Here is a 16494-nt window from a genome sequence, read left to right as displayed (position 1 = left end):
CCCCTGGGAGGAGGGTGGGCCTGGGCTCCTCAATGTGGGTGGTGGGGAGCGCTAAGCCCCTGTTGGCCTAATCATCCCCCCCCGAGGCTGTGGGCTGGCCAGGTCCCCAAGCACACAGGTGGCCGACCCGCTTCAGAGGTCTTGTTTCTCCCTCTTCCCTCCTCTCCTCCCACCTTCCCTCCTGCCCTCCCACCCGCCCTCTCTTCCTTCCCTTTCGCTTTCCTTCAAGGAATTTGAATTTGTGCCAAAATATAAAAAGTTGGGGATTTCAGGCCAGAGGGGAGCGGCATCCTCTGGCTTTTTCACAAAGAGCCAATTGGATTGGGCCTTGCTTGTGTGCATTCCGGCAGGGCGAACCCCCCGCCCCGCCACCGCCCTGGGTTGAAGCTAAGTAGTGGCTCTGCCTTTACGTAGGAACTGTGGGTCCTGTTTCCCTAGCTACGTCTCCCCCACTGCTGTGACCCCCTTTTGTATTATTACTTGGCCCCGGGGAACATTTGGAGGGTGCTCTGCCCACCTGAGCAGGACCTGCTGCGGTCCAAGCTGTGTCACCATGAATCTCCCCAGCACGGAGAAGCGTGGGGACCCCTGCTCCTATTTCTTCCAAGGTCTCTTTCACCTGCGGAGGTGCCTACCCTACCGGATTCAGTTTCCCCGATCTGGACAACAAGGGGATGAGAGGACTGGGATAGGTGGAGTTTTTGTGACTCTCCATCCCCAGGGAAATGCAAATGCATCCTCAACTTGGAACTGGTGCAAACCATCAGGTATAGAAGAAGGTTATGCTTGCTGCCCCACAGGTGAGAACCTGTGACCTGAGTGCATCCTGCAGCTGTGGCCTCTGCCCGTCTAAGCCACCAACACCCTCCCCCCAGAAGCTCTGATTGGTTCTCTGCTTCCATGCTCATCCCTTTATGGTGTGTTTTTGGTTATTGTTAAACATGAGTCAGACCCCGGCCACCTCCCACTTCAAGACTGTCCTGGGGCATCACCTGCTCAGCAGAACCAACCCCTGCTCGTCTCCTTGTCTCCTTGGTCTATGAAGCTCCAACCCTCTCCTGGCTTTCTCTGTGGCCAACCCTTGGCCCTCTGTCCCACCCCTTCCATTTGGGCCCAGCCCACAGTGGGGCTCCCTCATCATCCCAATCTAGAATCACCTCGGATTCCCCTCTTGCTGTTTGGGGTTGAATATTTGTGTCCCCTACATGTTCATTTGTGGAAGCCTTCACCCCAGTGTGATGGTATTTGGAGTTGGGAACTTTGGAAGGCAACTAGGTTCAGAAGAGGTCGGGAGGAATGAGCCCTCGGGATGGAATTTGTGCCCTCGTAAGAAGAGGAAGCGAGACCTAGTGCCTGGTCTCTTTCTGTCTCACTCTCTCTCCACACGCTTGTACCAATCAAAGGCGATGCGAGACCCCACAAGGCAGGAAGCGAGTTCTCACCCAGAACCAAACTGAGGCCCTTTGATCTTGGACTCCCAGCCTCCAGAACTGTGAGAAGTCAATGTCTTGTTGAAACCACCTAGTCCGTGGTATTCTGTTATAGAAGCCTGAGCTCAGACACTTATTTATAAATTTACTCTTACCTGATAGAAACTGAGCATCAAGAGGACAGGGGTGATTTTTTTTTCTTGCACACTAGTATAACCCTGGAGCCTAGAAGAGTGACTGGCATGTCGTGGGCACTGGATAAATATTGTTACCTGTGGAATGAAAGGCCCTCTGGGGTATCTTCCAGTGCCGTGCTTCTGTGACCACCTATGAGTCCATCTTCTGTGGGTACCATGTGAGGAGCTGGTGGTTTTCTGAAGAATTTAGACTGATCTTCATTTCAGGGAGAGGCTCGCACATGAAGTGGGAGAGACTCGGCTGGCAGTGTAATGACAGCAGCTTTAACCATCACTAAATTATTAAACTACATTGGGGCGCCAGGGTGGCTCATTTGGTTAAGCATTTAACTCTTGATTTTGGCTCAGGTCCTAATCTCAGGGTCGTGGGATTAAAGTCCCATGTCGGGCTCTGCACTGAACAGGAAGTCTGCTTAAGATTCTCTCTCTCTCTCTCTCTCCCTCTGCCCTTTCCCACCTAAAAAATTATTAAACTAGATAAAACTAAAGTAGTCTGAGGGTGAGGGTAAGAAAGGGCGAGCCAGTGAGTAACAGCTAAAGGACAAATTCAGGTGGCCCCAAGCCCTGTCCCATCCCAGGCTGAAGTACTGCTCCCATTTCTCTTGAGAGGGCTGAGTGTTCTAAAGTCGCTTGCCCACTAATGGATAGTTGGTTTTTTTTTTTTTTTTTTTTTTAATTGCTCTTCTCTTTCTTGGATTCCTAGAAAGCACTTCTTTATCTTTTTTAAAGTCCTCCTTTGGTATTTCTTATCACTCTTTAATTTACAGATGAGGACAAATGAGGGTCAGGGAGGTGAGACTCTGGGTCACACGGCAAAGTGATGGGCCTTTCCAGAAGGCAACGTGGTGCTGCGGACACAACATGGGAAGAACACTAAACGTTCCACGTAGACACTCTTGTCACTAGCCCCTTGGTGGTTCCCAACAAGGAATTCATTTTCTTGAATCTTACTGTCATCAACTCTGAAAGGAAGGCTTTCCACTGGAAGCACCACTCTCCAAGTGTGGACATGCATCAGAGTTACAGGGTCGTGGCTCCAGCCTGCAGATTCGGATTCAGTCGGCCTGTGATTAGACCCAAGAGCAAGTATTTTTAGAAAGATGCCAGGTGGGGCATCGGCCAGCTGGGTGGCTCAGTTGGTTAAGCATCTGCCTTCAGCTCAGGTCATGATCCCAGGGTCCTGGGATGGAGCCCTGCATTGGGCTTCCTGCTCAGTGGGGAGCCTGCTTCTCCCTCTCCCTCTGCCGCTGCCTCTGCCATTACTCCCCTGCTTGTGCTCTTGCTCTCTTTCTCTCTCTCAAATAAATCAATAAAATCTTAAAAAGAAATAGAAATAGAAAGATGCCAGGTGACTTGCCCAACTTGCCCAGGCTTCCCCCTGTCCTCCTGGTGCTCTCTCTGGAGAGTGCCCCCTTCCTTCTGAAATGTGCCCATGTGGGTCTCCCTGGAGGTTCCTCCCCAGTCTGACCTTCCTGGAGTCTGGACTACTTAGAATGTCCTCAAGGCCTAAGTGGTTGGAGATGTCTTTCTTCCCCCCAGACGTGATGGAATCTTTAATGAATGGAAGGCAGCCTGCAGTTCCTCTAAGTGAAACCTCGCCCCATCTGCAGGGAGGCTGCTCTGAGTGGGAATTTCACTAACCGTACAGGCTGTGGGATCCTGCTCAATCTTTTGAGATCCTTCACTTTCACTTGAGCAAGGCAGGAGAAGCTACTCTGTCCCCAAGTAATAACTCTATCGGCCACTCCCCCATATCATGTAAGCAGAATTGCCAAGTATCCTTTTATTTAATTCATTCCTCTTTGTCCTTCTTAGTTTGTCTAGAAGTGAAATTACATTTGCATGAAAATTAGTCTCCTTTGAGAAAAGTATTTGAGTAATTCTGGTACCGCCATATGGCAGTCCAATGTTGGCATCATTAAAAAAATAAAGGTCTCCAGTAAATATCCATGTTGTATTCATAGCATATACACAAACACCATTTGGCTTCACCTCTTCTCCTGCCTTTTTTATGCGATATTTTAAAATATTGGACGACAAGTGCATTTAATCATTCCACAATGTCAACTGAGGTCATCGTCCTAGTACTTTCTTTAGGGAAAAAAAATCCCTTTACTTTTGAGGGGTTCATGGTTTGTTAGGATGAGTCAGGGAAACCACACGACGGGTTTTCAATGGAAATGCTACTCTGTTTATAATTATAACCTTCACTCAATGCAGACAGTCAGGCAAAAGGGCCACAGCAAATAGCCCCAATTAGAAAATGATACGTTTGGTGAAAATTCTCCTAAACAAAGGCTTTCCGCAGTGGCCTGACTTCCTAACATCCCCCACTCTCTCAGAAAAACAACTGACTGGACAAAAATGTGGGAAAAAGCAACAAAAGGCTTGGCTAGTCTTCCAGAGGCCCCTCTGGGGACCACTGATCTCAAAGGCCCACATCATCCTTCCCCTAGGCCCCCGCTTCCTACAATGGGACCTTACGCACATCCGAAACACACGCCCTCTGTCCCTGGCTGGCGTTGAGCGGACCTTTACGAATGAGATTTTCTTGTGTGTTCCTTTGGGGGAGTGGAAGGCAGGTGGAGGTGGGGTGGGAAGAAACACGACAAGAAACCCTCGTTTTCCCCCCATTCCCTCCACAATAAGCAAGGAGATAAAAATCTGGTTCTAATCCATTTTTATTATGAAAACTACCTTCCTTAGTTCCACGATAGTAGGCATCGAAGTTAGAGTTTCAAGATCTGTTTGTGAGTGACAACATTAGTTATAAACTCAGGCTCCAGGGGACCTGGGTGTCTCAGTGGTTGAGCATCTGCCATCGGCTCAGGTCATGATCCCAGGGTCCTGGGATTGAGTCCTCCATTGGGCTCCCCTTAGGGAGCCTGTGTCTCCCTCTGCCTGTGTCTCTACCTCTCTCTTTGTGTCTCTCGTGAATAAATAAATAAAATCTTAAAAAAAATAAACTTAAGCTCCAGATAGGTTGGGATCCCAGGTTTTGTCAAGATGGCAGAAGTCATCTCTACTGTTGGAAAATTATCATGATGGTGTTACCCTTATGGTAGAAAGAAGAGAACAGGGACTGGGAGGGAGCCTCTTGGTGGCTGGAGATTCCATTTCTTCACCTTGGGGATTGTTACAAAGGTGGTTCTGGGAACACTCATTGAGCTGTGGCAGGTGCCCTTGTCTAGATGTATGTCCTATGACCATGAAGCATTTTGAAATGTTCAGTCTTATGCAGTAATCAAAACTTTTGATTTTGCTCAAAGTTATGACTTCTCCTCCAGCTCTCTGTTATAGGTGGGTCTTTTGTCTTTGGAAAGGGATATGTGTGTGTGTGTGTGTGTGTGTGTGTATGTGTATACACACTTGTGTAGAGAAGGTCCACTCCTCTCTGTCTCCCTCCTCCCTGTCTCACTTACTAGCTGTCTCTGACCCCTGAGGGATGGAAAGAGTAAGGAGAACCACAAAGTTCTGAGGTGATGGGCACGAAGTGGGCAGAAGGAATGTTGCTAATGCTCCTTCCAGGGTCCGTACCCAGGTGCTATGAGTATCAGAGGTTAATGGCCCACAGTTGCCTCCTCCCCACTTTTGGAAGAATTTGCCCTTGGTCAGATAAAGCCACCTTCCTCGGTGATGACTCTGCATCTCCCCAACCCTTCCTACCCCTTGGCTTCCCCCCTCCCTCTACATTATGAGCAGCAGCCAATGACCAAGTGACATGGAGGTAAAGCCTGGCCCCTTTCCACAGGACAGACTAGTGCTCCCTGTGGGGCCAGTGAGGAGCTAGCTTCTCACGGAGACCTTATCCTTGTTTTGTGCTTGCCCCATCCTATCCTGATTCCTCAGCTCCCCTTGCCCTGACAGCTGTTCCTCTGTAACCCTCTCACAAGAATTCCTGTGGTAGACTCTGCTCCAAGGGAGCCCAACTGCAGACAGCTGGCTCTGAGCTTTCCAAGCCTACAGAGAGTTGAAGGCTGGTGGCTTCTCTTAAGTTTCCTTGTAAGCCTTCCCCGCTCACTGGTGGCCTTTTACCTCCAGATCTTCTCACCCTCTAAAGCTCTCCATTGCAGTGGCCACAGACTCCCCCCTCCCCATCTGCCCCTGGAGACCAGAAAGTCCCCTGCTGACTTCTCTGCTGACATCCCCTGTGCTGGCTTCCCCACATGGCCCACAATGAGTCCTTGGAAACCCTCTGCCAAACCCAAAGAGAGCAAGCTGCCTAGTGCTGTCACCTCTCCCCTGCCAGCCATCCCTCACGTTTTAAGGGTTGTTGGTTGAGAGAAAGGTGCCAGTTCATGTTATACCCTTAATTATGAGGTGGCCTCTAACAAATTAAGTTTTCCCTTGAGATTTCATGAAAAGATTTTGAGGGATGGGTGGCACTCAGGGCACAGCTTTCTCTAAAGAGAGGGTCAGGGAAATGTGAGGTGGCTATTGAGTGGCCTTTTGGATAGTTTTATGCCTCGTATTTATGTCTTGATACCCAATTAAAACTTCCAATTTAACATCTTGTTACACTAAAATACCTGAGAGCACTTTAGAACTTGCCAGAAAGGGCCCTTTGCCCATTTGCTTTTGTATCACTTGTGAGTCCCTGGACTATCCTGATGTTTCACCTCTGTAGTCTTCCTGAATTCTCTACTTGGCTTATGGCTGAAAGAAATTCTGGATGCTACTTCCCAGCTTCAAGAGGACCCCCGTAGACAATGAGGACCCAGAATTCTGCTCATATCACTGGGGACACCCAGGTTTTCCTCTCCCCCACACTGTGTAACACATTCAACTAGTCAAATGTGAAGTTTCCGAAGCAGGCCATATCTCAAGATGCCAGATACCTCCTTGGGTTGTGTGATCAACTGGTAATCCTGCCTTTGAGTCCTAGCTCATCCCCCCAAAAAAGCTCATCAGTCTTTATTTTCCTCAACTGAATATGAGGAAACTGTCCTATGCAATCCCTAAAACCCGCTTCATGCTAACATTCTGACATTAATGATCTTGAACTCAATTGTTAAATCAAATTAACTGGTCAGTTTAGAAAAAGTAGTTGGCACAACAGCCATCTTCAGAGGCGGCCTCGGTCTGCCCATCCGGTATTTGTCACGAAAATGCGATGGTATCAAGGGGAGCAAGGCATGTGAGCAAATGTCACCCTTGATGATGGGACTGTGAGTCTTCTTTTAGATACCATGGAACAATCTTGCAAAACAAAGTGTAGCAACAACCCAGGTCAGACAAGTAGGGCCCCTTTACAAATAGCAACCCTGTGGGTTCATATAAACAGATGTGAGGCAGATCCTATTTTAACTGAATCACCCACTTGGCAACTGAACAACAACAGTAAACTGCTTGTTGCTGGCTTCTGTCTCTGTCAGAAAAAAAAAAAAGTGGACTCCCAAACATTTCTGAGTCTTTTGCTTTATTAAGAAACTTGATAAATATAGTTTAGTAAGTGTGTGGTCCATCTTGGATTTATAGCCAGCTTTCAAGCCTTACCAGAAGGGGTCACAGTGTAAAAACCTATGCCTCATTTTTGCTTTGAGTAGAGAAAAACTCAAGAAAACAAGAAGCCCTGGTTTCCTGACTTGATCTCCCAGGTGTGGGGTGGCTGCCCTTCCCACTCTCCTTCCCTTCTGCCCTCTGGGCCTGTGTCTGCTGTGGTGCTTCCTGGAGCTGCCCAGGCCTTTGTTTGTGGTACAACCTTTTGAGAAGACTGTTGACAGGCTTGAAAATAAAGCAGGTGATGTGAAGAACAACACGAAGTCATAGATAGATGAAAATCAACCAGTTTGTCTCTACAGTGTAGGGATTAGCAAGGATCAGCTGTCCAGCCAGGCTGCTTCTGGGCAGCAGGCCTCCTCCTGGGTGGAGATGGGGCAGTTGAACTTTCTCTGCCTCAGCTGCCTGGCTGCTACTCTGGGCCATCTCTGTTATCCTCAGACACTCCTGAGTGGTCTCAGGAGGCCAGGGCACATGGGCCACCACATTGCAGAAGAACCTAAAAGTAGGCTTGTGACATGGTACTTGGGCAGAGTCTTCCCTGTGGCTGGGTTTACTGCCCCTCACAGTCAGCAGCTGGGGGCAGAGCCCTCTGGTTGGAAGGTCAATGTGGCAGGGACAGACTGTGGTTGAAGAGACCTATAAAGGGCAAATAACACCCCAGAAGCATTTGCTGGTTTTGCTTGGGGTCATACATGTGCTTCTAGATTTGGGGAGAAAGAGTAGAACTATTATCTGAGAACAACACCCAGGGAATCTGCGATCTTCACAGGGTAACATCACTCAAGTCCTGGACGTGGGGCCATGTGTCATCTTGCCTTCTCATTTTCTTACTTATTTCTGTTCTTTATTCACATCGGTGTGCAAAACCATTGTTCCTTCTTCACACATCAGTGAGATGGGCGCTTGTGATTCTTTGAAACCTCTCTAGAAATAAAAAGGGGGGGGGAGCTATAAAAGTTTCCTGGTATTGGATACTGGCATATGCTCTGGAAAGAACCCAAATGATAATAGGGACCATGAGAGAATCTTTCAGTAGCAGATCCATTATAAAAAGTATTCATATTCACTGTGATCCCATTTTATTTATTTTTTTAAAAAGATTTACTTATTCATTTGAGAGAGAGAGAGAGAGCATGTGCAAGCGGCAGGAGGGGCAGAGGGAGAGGGAAGAAGAGAATCCTTAAGCAGACTCTTTGCTGAGCACGGAGGCTGATGGGGGGCTTGATCCCCAAACCCTGAGATCATGACCTGAGCTAAAATCCAGAGCCAGCTGCTTAACTGACTGAGCCCCCCAGGCGCCCCACCCCACTGTAATCCCATTTTAAACACGTGTTGACTCTTTCAAAAACCCTGTGTCTCTGTGGTCCTCCATGACTTGGCATCCATCAGTCCCTCCCTGCTGCCATGATGTAGAACGTGGCTGTTAGGTCCAGTATGAACAAGCTACTTTCTGGGTAAGGTATTGGGATTTGAGAATCTACATAGGTGAGATGGGGCCTGTGGACTTCTCCTTAGAGAGCAATTCTGCAAACCTGCCTCCCTCTCACCAGACTGAATGATCTCATTGGCATCATGAAATTGTGAGGTTTATCACAATGTCAAGAATGGTCCGGTGATGTTGAGGAAACCAGAGGAGTCTGAAAATAGGAACGGAAAATGATCCCCTTGAGGACAGAAGGTGGAGTTTCTCTGAGTGGGGACGACGGAACTTCCTGACTTTAGGGAACCTATCAGCTGGGGGGAAAGGTTGAATGCATACTGTTGAAGATCTAGAGGACATCACAAGGGAATGCAGAGCCTAACTCTGTGAGGATGCACAAGAGTCTGACTTTCCTAATGATGTACTCCATGGTTTGGCCCAAGTAGGATGTGGTGCTCCTTTCATTGTCCTGTGCGTTCCTCTTACTTGGAGACAACACGCTAAAGACATGTGCACTAAGTGAGCTAGCTCATTTAATCCTCGCTAAGCCACATTGTGAGGCAGGTATTGTCATGAGCTCCATCTTACAGATACAGAAACTAAGGAGAAAAACTTCAGCAACTTGCCCGAGTGGTGCTGGTAGTTGGAGGACAGAACTGGCTTCCCTCTTGAGTGCCTCTCGTCCTTAACCCCTAGGTGTGCCAGGGGAGAGAGCCCTACTGTTCTAGGAATCCTCCAAGGCCCAGCTTGTGTTCACAAGACTTTCTCTCCCCAAGATAAAGTACTTCTTTGCTGGGAGCCCCAGAGTCCAGGCTGGTGTCCTGAGTCCCATGTGGCATCATCCCCCTGCCCTGCGCAGAGCCATTTGCGTCCACATCCACGTGTCAGGGTCTGACATCACCACATGGTGTATCCCCGGTGTGGCCTTTGTTAGCATTCAACAAATGCTCCTACTGGCCTGACAAGTGTATGAGTTAGTTAAATAAAAAAGTAATGTTATAATTTATTAGGCTCCTGCTGTGTACATAAATTATTTCATTTTATCCATACAACATTTATTATTCTCATTTTCAGTGAGGAAGCAGACTCAGGAAGATGAATAACTTGCCCAAAGTTGCAGAGGTAGAGAGGCAGCCTAGAGATCCAGCTGCCAATCTGCCAGATCCCAAAGCTCCTCTCCGGCTTGACCTCCATGTCCAAGCGCTGGGACAGTGGGCAGGGAAGGCTGTGTCAGTTTCTGGATCAGATCTTGGAGGTGAGCTTCTCACGAACAGGGCTTCCTGGAACCTCTAGTTTTGTGCAAGTCACACCAAATGGTGTGAAACCAAAGCATCAACCGGTGGAAACAACTCTAGCCCAGAAAAAGCTGATTGAGCCCAAGAGCCCCCAAAGCCAATCTAGTCACTGTTCTGAAAAAAAAAAAAAGAAAAAAAAAAGAAATAAATCAATCCCCCCTTGCTCCTAAAGGAGGTATCAAATACATGAAACATCATATGTAATCAGAGTCCATGGGCATTTGTGTCACTGCGCACAATTAAAACTAGCTTTTGCTATTCCTGGGAAACATATTTTTAGTTTAAGCTGGGGTGTAATGAGATCTCTAAAAATAACACCGTGAAAGGTGAGGCTGAGTGTGGGGGGTGAGTTCACCCTGGTGCTGAGGCAATAAAGCATTATTCATGGTCCGTTTAAAGCTCTGCAGCCCTGGGCCAACTTTTTTGCTTGAACAGAAGTTTGGTTCATCCTGTTTGGACCTAACTCAGTTTCCATCTAAATGGTGGTGGTCTGAGCAAGAGGAACTTCGAATATAATAGGCCACGGGAGAAATTTCTCAGCTGCCGGAGCACCTCAGGCTGGCTTCTCTCTGAAGGGCTCTGGTTACACTCGGGTGAGAGGCTTGGATATCCAGCGTTGAGACCCCCCCACAGCCCGGCCAGCTCACTGCCCTGCAGTGTGTGCTGGCTCCTCTCTGAATCGTGCTCCCTGGGTCTTGGCTGTAAGGATGGCAAAACCAACTCCAGGCTTGGCAGTGGAGGGCTTGGGCATGCTTGTAACCTCAGATGCAGAGGGTGGCACCCAAGAGCAAGCGGAAATTGTGATATGAGGCTCGTAGCAGATGTGGGGAACTTCAAGGTTTTAATAATTCAGGCTCTGGTGGGGATATAGTTTTCCTGGACAGAAAAGCACCGTATTAAGTGTACCGTCCACAAGTACTTTGAACACATGCACACACTCGCACCACCTGAAACACATTCACATTGGGTGCCCAGGGCCAGGGCTCCTGTTACTTATGGGAGGCCTGACAGCAGCAGCAGGTGATCCTCAAATTTCTTATCTCACTCTTGCCATCCAAAAACATGATTCCTCCTCTGCCCTTGGGCTGTGCTAACGAAGCTGAACGACAGGCTGGATTCTGTTGCTGATCCAGTTGACTTCATTCTCTTTCGTGGTCGTGTTTGCTCGCTTGTTTATCTGTTTATTTGTACTCAATCTCCACCAAACACAGATCCAGAGTGAGGTCATAGACTCCACCCTGTCCACTGGCTCATGAATATCTTGCCATAGATAATTGTACATGTACATAAACGTGGTCCAGTACAAGCCAGTCTCCACTATGGGAAAAACTGCCTATAGTTCAGTCTATACTATAGATACCAGCAAGGTGGCTAAAGGAGGTTATCACCATGGGGACTAGACCAAACTCAATTTTGTATACTCAGTGTCAGCCAAAGGCAACACTAAGAATGGATTTTATGACCTTTGACATGTATGGAGAATGTGATCACTCTTAGAGTGCTTTGTCCAGAGGCAAACCAGAGCCATTGAAATTTTTTGTTAGTACTTAAATAAATTTAAGAAATTATTTTTTTGCTGTGCTAAGATGCTTGGCTAGTACTTCCTGGGGCTGTTGTGACCCTCCTCCCCCCACCACGTATCTGTGTGGCTATTTGCTCTATTTCCATTAGTCAGCTGAAATGGAAATAGAGCAAGCCCCCCCTCCCAGCCCTACCTAGTTACAGAAGTTGTCCCCTAGTCACAGACGTCAACCCTGAGTCACAGAAGCCTTGGCTTTAAAAGCAGCAGGGTCTTGTTAGATTATCAAGGCCAACTCCATAATTTTTATAGCTGATATCAAAACCTAGGTTGGAGAAATGACTACTCAGTGTCACCTGGCGTTTGGTTGAATTTGGAGCTGCCTAAAGGCACGAGTCAACTTTCATTGGACCTTTTCTGTTCAGTTTTATAAAGTAAGACATGCCCTAGATGGACCTTTGAGTAGTTTATTGTTATCTCTGCTGCTTTCCCTTTGAGTCTTTTTCCAGGAAGCAGCCTCATGCTGAGTGGACTCCATTCCCATTCCTGCTCTGAAACCATGAGCCAGAAACAACCAGAAAACTGCAATCACACTCTGGCAAAATGACCAATAATAGCTATGTCCCCATCCATGTATGTAGGAGGGATTAAATGGCATTCAGAGTGTTAAAATTTACGATAGAATCTGAGGTTGCCCTAGGCCAGTGGGGAATATTTTGGATAGGGGAAAACTGAAATTACTCTAGAGTGAAATGGTGAAATGGACATGATGTAGCAGAAATGTTTGCCTTTTTTTTTTAATTTATTTTTTATTGGTGTTCAATTTACTAACATACAGAATAACCCCCAGTGCTTAGCGGGGAGTCTGCTGGAGAGTCTCTCTCTTTCCCTTTGCTCCTCCACCTTTTTTTTAAAGATTATTTATTTGAGAGAGAGAGAGAGAGAGAGAGATCTGGAGGAGGAAAGGTCCGGGTGGCTGCCCATCTTAGCAAACAGCAAATGCATTCTTCCTGTGGCTCCTGTCAAAACCTTGGCATCATCTTGGAATCTTTTCTTACTGTTATTTGGCATTTCTGGCACATCTATCAATCCTATAGATTTTACCCTTAAAGTATATCCAGAACCCAACCATTTGTTGATTACTTTTAATTTCTATCTCCCTGGTCCAAGCCAATATCTTTTCTCACCTTGTTAGGGGAGAAAGCTCCTAGCACCTGTTCCTCTGCAACCCAATCTCAACACAACAACCCAGCTGGCCCTTTCCAAATGGAAGTTGGATCCTTTTACTTAAAATGCTCATTCCGCTCAGAATAAAAGCCAGAGTCCTCATGGTGGCTGACAAGACCCTGTAAGAGCTGGACCTCTGCTTTGGGGGCCTTCATCTCCTACTCCTCTCTTCCTCCATCTGCCAACAGGTCCATTATGACTCAGGGCCTTTGCACTCACTGATCCTTCCACAAACCCCCACATGGCTTATTTCTACTCCTCCTATATATCTTGCTCATCCATTGTTCTTTGAGTAGGGTCTCTCCAACCCCCTCCTATAAAATGATATCCTGGCCCAGAGTTCTCCCTCTCATATCTTATTCCTTGGCATGTATCACCATCCAATATGGTCTGTATTTATTGGTTTATTGTTTATTGGCTCCCACTAGAGTAGAGGCTCCAGCTGGGCAGGGAGTTTTGTCTAGAGTCTAGACACTGATCACAAAGTAATCAGCAATATTTGCTAAATGAATGAATAAATGGACAGGAGCTCAGGTCTGCAAAGGGCCAGCTGCTGGAAGCTGTGTATAAAGAAGCTTCCTGGCAGAGGGAACCATATGTATAAAGAAAACAAGGGGATGGAACCTGCCTCAGAGAACCTAAAAGAAGGGAAACAAATGGCCTACAATGGGGCTTGGAGAGATCAGCAGAGACTGGCTTGGGCAGACCCTTTGAAATTGTAATTGGGACTTTGAGGTTGAGCCCAAGTTGGTTGGAAAGATGTCAATGGGCTTTACTCAGGGAGTGTTTTTGATGCGGAAGTCCCCATAGTGCTTGACCTAAGGTACAGCACTTGACTTCAAGGAAGTCATTGCCTATGAGAGGAGTCCATACAGACACACAGCTCACAGTGCAGAACACCCTGGGGGGACCTGGGAATACACACCTCCTTGAGGGCAATGAGAGGAACCAGGAATATTAATTTTCTGATTTGATTGTGGAAGATAATCAAATGCAGGGTGTGGTGCACAAGGCTGAGTAATAGAGGGTCTTCGGCAGAAGGTAGGGGATATGGATTGCCATTTCAATGAGGGGCATGAGGCCCAAACTGCTAAATAAAAATGTGCTTTTCAAGTTTGGACCTAAGTCTGGCCAGCTCCCAAGTTCATGTCTTTTCACTGCACTGTGCTGAGATGTGGCTTGGAGGGAGCCAGCTGGGGTGGATGGAGGGCATTTAAGGCTCACAAGCATGCTGGCTCTTCTGTGTGTAGGAAAAGAGCATCCATTCTTATGGCCACATCTCACAGAAGAAAATGAGGCTCAGAGAGATGAAGTCACTTGTTTAAGATTACAACAGTTTGTGAGAAGAAGGCTCCCAGGCCAGTTTCTCAGGGGTGGTTAAAAAAAAAAAAAAAAAAAAAAAAGAGTGTCATCTAATATTGAACTGAATTGGGAAAATGCTCATGAAGTTCTTTGGAATGGAAAATGTTTGCAGTTAGCACATTTTTCCCAGGGTGTGTGTGTGTGTGTGTGTGTGTGTGTGTATGTGTGTATGTGTGTAGTATTTTTCCAAAGGAATTCACTAATGGCTCAGTTCTGCTCCTCCGGTTTGATCAATAAGACTTCTTTAGCAATTAATACTTGATGTTCTTAACAACCAGTTTTTCTTTTATCCAAGATAAAATTAAATAAGTTATATCCTTATTTGTAATAATGGAGATCATAGCAAGAATATTAATCACTATTGTGATGGGACAACAGACACCTGTCATCCCTTCACACCCAATCCAAATGGCAACTGAAGCAGAGTTAACATCAGTGCAAGCACCACACTAAATTCCTTTGGGGGGTTGAATTTATTACTGGTGCCCTCCAGCCCCCACCACAATTCAGCTGTGCTTATGGTAGTCTACAGTGTAATTTGGGAAACTTCTGTCAGCTACATACACTTTATTTTATTTTATTTTTAAATATTTATTTATTTATTTGAGAGAGAGAGAAAGTGAGTGGGAAGGGCAGACAGAGAATATCCAGCAGACTGTCCCACGAGCACAGAGCAAGACATGGGCCTGAATCTCAGGACCTCGAGACTGTGACTTGACCTTGGCTGAAATCGAGAGTTGGATGCTTAACTGACTGAGCCGCCCAGCCATCCCAGCTACATATACTTTAAACGCAATATAAGGACATAGCCAAATCAGAGCTGGAAGACAGCTGGAAAAAGTGGCTAGAAGAGTGCCACCAATTAGGAATGGCCTGTTTGGACCACAGAAATACATCTTTAGTCCTAGAGCTGAGAAGGACATTAGAGTTTCAACAAGACCATTCTTTGGCTTTAGGAAGAACCATACTTAAGCCAACCCAGGCAAAATCCATCCTGCTATTCTAGATCAGAGTCAGCAAATATTTTCTATAAAGGACCAGATAATAAAAATTTTAGGCTTTGTGGGCTATATGGTCTTTGTCACAACTCCTCCATTCTATCCTTGTAATGTGAAAGCAGCCATAGACAATATGTAAATGAAAGAGTGTGGCTGTGTGCCACTGACACTATTTATGAAACCAGGTAGCTGGATTTCACCCATGGGTAGTACTTTGGCAACCCCCATTTTAAATCTCCAGAGGAAAAAGTTTCCTAAACTTCTCTAGGAAGTTTTTAGCTTTTATGGCTGGATATTCTTTACCATGTCTAGTTTATATCCCTTGGCTGTAATACAAATCCTTCTTCTATCCTTTGGGGAGATGGAGGACATCTGTTTGGTGTTTCCTTTTGTTGGAAGGGCTAACTCTGCCTTGGGGAAAATGATGACAGATTGACTTTGCTAAGGGCTCTGGAATCAGAGGACACACATTTATACCCTGGCTTCACCACTTATTTGCTGTAAGGCCTTAGGCAAGTTGCTAAAACATTCTCTGCCCCAGATTTCTCATCTGTAAAATGGTTGTACTCATGATATTAAACTCATGGTGCTGTCATCAGGATTAAGTAAGATACTGAATTGCGAAGCATTTTAACCCAGTGCTTCAATAAATGTGAGCTGGAAGGAAAAGGATGAAGATGGCAGAAAGAAAAGGTGAGATTCTCCTGACATTGACAAAAATAAAATCATCTGAGGACAAACTTGGAGAACCTATCTAGGAACCTTAGCAAAGGAGCAGACAGTCACGTATGTTGAGTTGAATAATGACCTATCACACTACCCTTCATTATATATATTATTGTGAAATGATCTTGCCCATTTGTTCATTACTATATCGCTTGACTTTCCCAGCTAGAACATAAGCTCCCAGAGGGACCAACACAGGTACCTAGAAGAGCACCTGACACATACTGGAGATTCAATAAGTAATAAATAATTGTTCAGTGAAAAAACAAATGAAGAGGAACATTTTCTCTTCTACAGAGCACGTGGCTTCAAGAAGAATCCAGTGTGGTGAGGAAAGAACAGCCTGTTTCCAGCCAGCCATCATCGTCTGCATGAATTAGTGCTGGTGAATACCCTCATGGCAGACATCATTGCCACATCACCCTCACATGGCCTCTGGACCAACTGAAGATTTCTGGTGTTATAGAACATTTGTGAATATTCTATATTCACAAATATTTGTGTCTCTCTAAAACTCATATATTTGAAGACCCAACCCCGAATGTGATAGTGTGAGGAAGTAGAGCCTTTGGAAGGTGATTAAGTTTAGATGAGGTCATGAAGGTGGAGCCCCCATGATGGAATTAGTGTCCTTGCAAAAACAGGAAGAGACTGGAGCTCAGTCTCTGTGCCATGTAAGGATGTAGTGAAAAGACAGCTCTCTACAAGCCAGGAAGAGGATCTTCACTAAGAACCAAGTCTACTGGCATCTTGGTCTTGGATTTTCATCCTGCAGAACTGACTAAAACACCTGCTAACGGTTGTATCAGATTTTAATC

General features: G+C 46.3%; 1 long non-coding RNA gene across 1 annotated transcript in view; it reads left to right on the top strand.

Moving 5' to 3' along the window:
• Nucleotides 1-16494, top strand: part of LOC112643103 (uncharacterized) — a 127148-nt gene that overhangs the window by 44527 nt on the left and 66127 nt on the right. The window contains exon 4 of the long non-coding RNA XR_003125626.3: nucleotides 9624-9804. This is a non-coding gene — a long non-coding RNA (uncharacterized LOC112643103). The remainder of the gene's footprint in view (nucleotides 1-9623; nucleotides 9805-16494) is intronic.

Source organism: Canis lupus, chromosome 38, assembly GCF_003254725.2.
Source record: "Canis lupus dingo isolate Sandy chromosome 38, ASM325472v2, whole genome shotgun sequence".
Taxonomy (NCBI): domain Eukaryota; kingdom Metazoa; phylum Chordata; class Mammalia; order Carnivora; family Canidae; genus Canis; species Canis lupus.
This window is presented reverse-complemented; position numbering and strand designations above follow the sequence as displayed.